The 7,730-nt window shown below is 43.2% G+C and overlaps 1 pseudogene; it reads right to left on the bottom strand.

Annotated features, from left to right (window-relative positions):
• Positions 1-1,069: 1,069 nt before the first annotated feature.
• Positions 1,070-6,950, bottom strand: LOC136512208 (M phase phosphoprotein 10-like; annotated as a pseudogene).
• Between the last annotated feature and the right edge of the window lie 780 nt (positions 6,951-7,730).

Below are 7,730 nucleotides of genomic sequence, written 5' to 3'. Positions count from 1 at the left end.
TCTATAATAGATAGAAATACATCTCTTTTACAGGAGTATATAATAGATAGAAATAGATACAGATAGATTTAGCCGTGGTTTGAGGGATTTTATAATTCCACGTTTTGTATAAGGTTGTCACCCGTAACAATCTTCCATGGCATTTATAAACAAGAACTTTACTAGAGCGTGCACGTGCAGGAATTACAAATTCAGCCTGCACACTCCAATTTGGAAAACAAATTATTTTGGTTGCCAAAAAAGGGAAAAAAAGAGCATATATTTTCTTCCCCGACTACGGCACCCTTGCGCCCGCGGCGGCCGCCCTCTTCCCCTCTCCCACCGTGCCATCTTCTCTAAATCCGGTGAGCCTCCCTCGCCCCAACTTGGCCCGACCGCCTCTACCGCCGTCAGCTCCCCTTAGCTGCCCATCCACCATTCCCACCGCTTGGCCTACCTACCTCCCCCGGGCCGGCCATTCTATACCCCATCGGAGTTGGAGAAGAAGAGAGAGAGGGAGCTCATCGGAACCCTAAAAGCCAGATCCAGCAGCAACAGCAGCAGGAAGAGGAGAAGGACGAGGGGCCTACCCGGCGACGGATCCGCCACCGCCGCCTCCAGATCCGACGGATCCGCCGCCGCTTCCGCCATGGCTGCACGTGGGGGAGGCGGTGGGGCGGATGCGAGGAGGCCGCCGGGCGCTTAGGGAAGAGGCCACCGGTCACCGGAGAGAGAGAGAGAGAGAGGAGGGGATGAGTGCGGGCAGGACGTGGGGGTGTCCGGGCCTTAAGGCCACAGCGTGCACATTCTTATTTTAGCATTTTCGTATAAACAAATAACAAAAACACAGACCACAGAGCTTGTTACTGTACAAGGGATTCTAGACTCTTCAATATATCCTTGCATGCAAAGTTTTATCAAGAGTGTGGTTTAACTTTTGCACATTATTTTGTGTAACTTAACTTTGCACACTATTCTGTGTGCTTGCTTCATAGCACATACCAAATAAATTATTTCACATGGATACATTATCTTCTAAGGAACGTGGATACATTGCAAAAAAAAAAAAGATAAACATGTTTAGGAATAAATTAACTTGAATATAATGATTAGCCATCTTTATCTTTCACTTGCAACAGCTGCAAAGAAAATTATACATGTAGCGAATCGCAACTTGTAACCAAATCCATCGGGTTAGGGCGAAGGATGAGCATTCTATCGAGTTCGAGTGTTCAACAGGCAAAAGTCTTTTTCGCACTATCAAAATTGCACGTCAGCAAATCAAAACCCTTCAACAGGCAAAAGTCTTTTTCGCACTATCAAAATTGCACTTCAGCAAATCAAAACCCTCGATCTTCTTGTGTGCTTCTGTAGAGATATAAATGCTCACATTTACTGTTCATGTAAAAGCTAATAGTAGAGGGTAAAATACAAAATTTGGAAAATTTGTATTACCACTCTTGTACCATTTTAAACTAATGAGAAATTTATATGGTCCACTAACATTGAGTTCAATCTTTCTGCAACTTGGCTGGCCTCTCCTTATGGGATGCTGCATTTCAAGGAAAAGGAAACAAAAAATCATTGAATGTCCATCTTGAACACAACTGAAGAAGTGAAGTGCATTTATCTGATTTTGGAAGTCCTTGCAAAAAGCCAGAGTGCATGAGATTGAGAGCGGAAAGGCATCCTCGTTTACTCTCAAGGGCCAAGGTAAAAATTACCTGCATATCTCCTTTTCTTGTTAGCTCTTCTTCTCTTGCGCTCAGCCTGTGTAAGTTCCCCCTCTTCCTTAACATCACCTTTTCCTTCAAAGATCTCTTCAGGGGCAAGCATTGCCGCATCAGAAACGGCTACAGGTGCAATCTGAAAGACAGAGATCATCACTACACAAATCACTCTGATAGAGCAACATCACAGGGAAGTGAACAATTTTTATACCTCTTCCATGGCTAAAGCAGGAACATTTGCTTGTACAGACATATCCTCAATGACCTGAAAAGACAATATTTCACTTCATACATAGAAAGTACTTAGCAAAAGAGATCGCAAATATGAATTTTGAAGTTATCCTTACTGGCTTTGGAGCAAAGTGGAAATGTGATAGCGCATCCAATTTCAAACATATCCGCTTAAATAAAGTATTTGCCTGGGTAGGAAAAGTTAGTCATTAGTACACACTTATAGCTAACATAAAACATCAACAGAAAAAAAAAACATATAGCATCAACAGAGTGAGCGAACAAGACCAATGTAGTAATTCTACCCAAATAATGTAACGCACCAAGTTTTATCTATATATAAGTATATAACTATATGCTTATCAAAACACAGCCGTAGTAACTAGTGTTTTTAGGTGTTGTGGCATCTAAGGCATTGGGAGCATGCCAGGAGGTGTAGGCACTACCTAAGTGACAAGGTGTAAGCCCATAGCGGGCCTTGTGGTGCCTTGTGTGCGTCATTGGGGCCTTGGGGGGCACACCTGGATGCCTAGGTGACACCTCAAAAAACATGAAGAATCCAGTTCTTGTTTGTCTAACAAGTTATTTTGGAATCTAATGCAACTGGTCCAATAGAACAACTATAATTGATAGGCAATTTCATGGCATACGGCAAATAAACCATGGCCAAACATCATTGTCAATAGCTTATTTCTTTATGTGAAAATTATATCGCAAACTATAACAAAGCCAAACTACAAATACAAGTAGTTATATTGCAGTGATCAAAATAAACAGAAGAGTACAAGAACTTGTTCATATATATGAGAATAGTAACATCTGCCATGGTTCTCGAGAAAGACACTGAAAAAATTATTCTGTAAAATACACTTGCTTTCAAATCAACACAAATGTAGTATTAGATTGTTGACAACAATTGAGGTAAAGAGTACACTAATACTAATTTCACAAATATATAAAGCCATCTTCCCTTGTATTCTAGCAAGGAGCCAATAATTACTCACCTCTTTCTTTAGTTCATCTGAAATAGAAAGAGGGGCAGGTGCAATGCCTGCCTTTTGTGCATAATCATCCTGGAAGAATAAAATCAACAGTAAATTGATTAACATACTAATGTCAATCTCAATCAGTATGGATAGAAAATAAAAAATATTGGTATAGTGCGAACCTCATAGAGTTCAGCAAGACCCCTCTTGCTCTTAGTTTCATCCTGATGGAACAAAAATCACAATAATAAGATACCAATAGCAGAGTCATCTTATGGCTCCCACGTAAGAATTTTAGTTGGCATACCAGTTCCTTGTGCTCCTTTGGAGCTTTAGATGGCAACATAGTAGGTTTCTCAACATCATCAAAATGACTCTGTAAGGAACCAGGAGATCAAATCTAAATATTAATAACAGAAACATAGAAAGTGATTGTCTGATTTATTCATTGCAAAAAATGCACTATACTACCATAGCTGAAGTTGAACACCATATACATGAGCAAAAGGGGAAAAAAAAACAGAACATGTACCTCTGCGATTCTTTTCTTTATCATTTCTTCAAGGGAAGCTGTCACTTCCTCGGTGATTACAGGGGCAGGTCTTACATTGTGCTCAAAATCAAGGTCCACTTCTAGGGCACTGTTTTTGGGCCTCTTAGAAGCAGTAACCTACAAAAAACAATTTAGTTTATTTACAATTAAATGTAATAACATCATCAATTCGTAATAATGCATAGTTGAAAGTAGAATAAAATGCATTATATTTAGAACCTCTCCCTGCATGGTCCATGTGCTGGGTTCAAGGCTAGCTTTCTCCATTTGCTCTATTTTAGCACGCATCTTCAGACGCTCCTTTTCGTGAGTTGAGAGACCTTGCTCTTGTTCATCCTGTACAAAGGCAAACCGTTGACAAGCTAGCATATGTGCATGCTCCAACTGAAATGAATCGATCTAGGGTGGAACCAACATTTCCATCATCATTCTCACTGTCATCAAGTTCAGATTCATGTGCTTGATCATCCTTGAATTGAACTTTCTTTATGGAACCATCTCTCTTCTTAACTTGCTTGTGATGTCCCTTCTCAAAAAAATCTTTATACCTGGAAAAACCCTTTGCTGTTCAGATAACAGTGCCAAATGGTATTCTATCTGCAGATGCATTCCAAGTACTACAGTGGCTACACTTTGTCCAGTTTGTGCATTAAGAACAAAGATATTAGCTACTTCTGCACCTTCCTAAGATATTATCAACGGGAGCCAGTTATCTAGTATTCAATCTGAATGATGCCACAATAGTGAAAATAAAGTTAACATACAGCTCAAGTCCAGTATACAAATGCTAAACGTTTCTGAGAAGTCCAATCCAAAGTGATTTGCACCAATCACAATAACTAGCATGAAAGGCTTACCGAATATCTCCACCGCCTGCTTCACCCTCCTCGTCATCATCCTCAAAATCTTCTAACTACAGATAACAGCATCAGTGTTGAAGCTAAACAAGAATAATATCTTGACTAACATATGGTTTCATAAAACTTACAGTATTGGACATTGTAACTACCAAAACAAGATCATTACTTCAGGCAGGAAACTTGCTTCAAAACTCATATCAGTAATGAGTTTTCTGAGCTCTACATGCTGAGTTACTTTCCCTTTCACATCTAACAGAAATTTTGGCTGCAATTCTACTTCAGATTGTTAACCATTGTTTTCTATACAATAACTAAATATTAATTTGCTATAACTGAGACAGAGCGACAAAGAGAGATTGACCACAAAAGCCTTATCACATCTAAGAACTTGCTTAATTTTCTGAAGTATCTCTAGATGCTGAGTTACTTCCCCTTTCACAGCTAACAGAAATTCTAGCTTCACTTCTTGAAATACTGCCTACTTCTGGTTCTATTTAATTGTTTTCTACAATCTATAAAAAACACTCAACATAATCTTGCTACAATTGGGAAATAAAAAGAGAGAATGACCATGAAGGCCTTACATCCAATTGGTCCTCGTCTTCATCCTCATCATCATCCTCACCATCACTCTCAACCATCCAGTTTTTCGCCGCCTTCTTCTCTCTCCGCTTGGCACCACCACCATACTCCTCTTCCTCACCCTTCTCCAGGAACTCAGTCAACTCATCTATCTTCAGGAACTTATCCTCCACCCCATTCCCTCCTCTCCCATCCAGCTCCGCTTCTTCCTCCTCCTCGTCGCCCATTTCCTCCTCATTCTGTGTCCCCTCCGACTCCTCCTCATCCTCTGTCCCCTCCAACTCCTCCTCATTCTTCAACTCCTCTGATTCGCTACTTTCTCCATCCTCCTCCAACAGCTCACCCTTGGCAACAGCAGGCGTCGCCACAGGAGGCTGTTGTGAGGGGGGTTGCTGCTCGAGACGGCGGAGCTGGCGGCGCAGGTGGGGGAGGAGCGGGCGGGCGAGCAGCTCAATCTGGGACCAAATCTGCTCGGCGTCGAAGGCGGGGTCCGCGAGGAGGGTAGGAAGCGGCGGCGGCTGAGCGAGGGAGAGCGGCGCCAGAGAGGAGTAGATGTGCTGCGAGGCCGCTCGGGCGGCGGCGGCGAGGTCCGCTGAGGGGGAGAGGAAGAGCGCCGGGTCGGCCTCGCTCAGCCGCCGCAGCGCCGCCTCACCCTTCTCGGTGGCCGCCGCGTCGAGCGGCTCATCCAAGTCCATCACCGTCACACTATGACACGGTGAGGGGAACACCTGGCGACCCATACTTACTGCATACCAAAGAACAAAATAAAACAATGAACGTCAGATTGGAGCACCAAATTTCGGACTAAATGTAAATAAATTCAAATTAATTTTTTTTGGCAGGAATTCACTTGAAACTCTCTAATCCATCTTACATCACAAAAATTGGCACAAACCACACCTTGCTGCTGCCGGGTGCCGCCTCTGCCTTGAGATGCCCCAAATCTCACAGCGTGCCTAGCTGGTGTGCCCCCTGGATGACGTCCAGGAAGCAACCGTCGCTACTCGCTACCGTCGCTGATGGTGGTCAACTAAGTGCAGCACTGCAGGCAGTGGCGGACCCAGAATTTGCTCAAGACTAGGGCCTCTACCTAGCAGTGAAAACTAACCATTATACTCCTACCCAAGGGTGACCCATTAATGTTACATATAGAAATAACTAAAATGAAGATAGAATTTCTAACAGATATAATGATTGAACTAAAATTTCTAATAGATATGTCGCAGTCCTGGTGCAAAGATCTATTCAGTTTTTAAGCAATACCCATCCTTATAAGTTAGGCCTGCCTATATTTTCACACATTTGCAGAAGGAAAAGAACATTGCTAGAGAATCAGTTCACACCCTAGAAAAACATACATGTATTATGACCTGGTGTTAATATGAAATTGCAAACAAGACTGTAATCTAAAAAATGTGTTTTTTTACTTCTTGGAAGAGCATGTAACTAAAAGCACTGCTCAACAATCAAATGCGATATAGAAAACTTTGTGCAAGTGAGCAATTCAAATAGTCTAACACTCCTACTTGGATCCATGTACGACAAAATTTCATAAGCCTCAGACAGTCTCAAAGCAAGGGCTGCAACAATCAGGTAGCAGACACCAATATCTTCGACTAACTGTTCTCAACTAAACTTATTTATTTTTTTGCTAAAGAAAAATAAAATCTGGAGACCAGTGGTCCTCATATCAGAACTGAGGGAGCCGCGGAGGGAGAGGAACCGAGGGAGGGCCGGCTGGGAACTGACGAGCTGGAGTTGAAGCCTCGGAGGAGGGCCAGAGGCGCAGTGGCTGGCCGCCTGGGGCCTGGGCGGTGGCCGGTGGGCGTTGGTGGAGTCGGCAGCCGCCGGGGCCGGAGCGCAGCTACCTCAGCGGACGGCGAGCGCGGCGACCTCGACGCCTCGGCGGTGGTGCCTGCTCCGGTGCTCCCCGCTTCTCTTGTCCCGTCCGATGTCCGTGATAGGCGGCGGCGCGACGCTTCGGGAGTTTGGGCGCGGTCACGAGGCAACGGGGGTGGTGTAGGACGGGAGCAAAGCATGCCCTAGTTCTTTTCTTTATGGGCCTTCACTTGTGGGCTAAAAACAGGCAGGGCCGCAGGGGAGGTTTTGCTAGGGGTTGGACAACACAAAACATGATTTATGTTAAGAAAAAGTCCATATTACCTCTCTCAACTTTCACAAAAGTTTGATTTTTCTCCCTGAATTTCAAAACCATGCAAAACACCTCCCTCAACTTTTAAAACCATTCATCTTACCTCACTAGCCCTGTCATAAGCAGTTTTGAAGGCAATTTTATCTTTATCTTTTTTATTTATTTCCGTTGAATCTTTGAAAAATCATAGTAAATCAAAGAAAAATCATAAAATGGAAAATCCAATTTTTTTGGACTCCACATGAGTAGATCAACACAGTGAGCATATAATATAGTATGCTTTAGTATAAAGTTTTTGTTGTGACTTTAGATCTATGTTTTTCTATATTTAACTATAATAATTCATAACTGCAGTTTCTATGGTCCAATTGTGATGAATTTTTTATGGTGGGTTAATTATTGTATGATTGAATTATAATAAAAATTTCATACTCATTGGATCATGTATATCTTAGTGTCGGGTACCGTAGAACGGGGTACCCCGAGCGTACATCAAAAGGGTCACTTAAGTCCAGGTCATCACCGCCTTCGAGCCAGCGCACCAGATCAACCGCTCTCTCAGAGCCTCGGCACTATGCACCAAGGTCTCGGGCATCTCGGGATTCGTGTCCACCGAGACCCCCCACTGCGGTGCGGCCTCGGCACCGACCGAGCCTC

This window comes from Miscanthus floridulus, chromosome 16, assembly GCF_019320115.1.
Source record: "Miscanthus floridulus cultivar M001 chromosome 16, ASM1932011v1, whole genome shotgun sequence".
Classification (NCBI taxonomy): domain Eukaryota; kingdom Viridiplantae; phylum Streptophyta; class Magnoliopsida; order Poales; family Poaceae; genus Miscanthus; species Miscanthus floridulus.
This window is presented reverse-complemented; position numbering and strand designations above follow the sequence as displayed.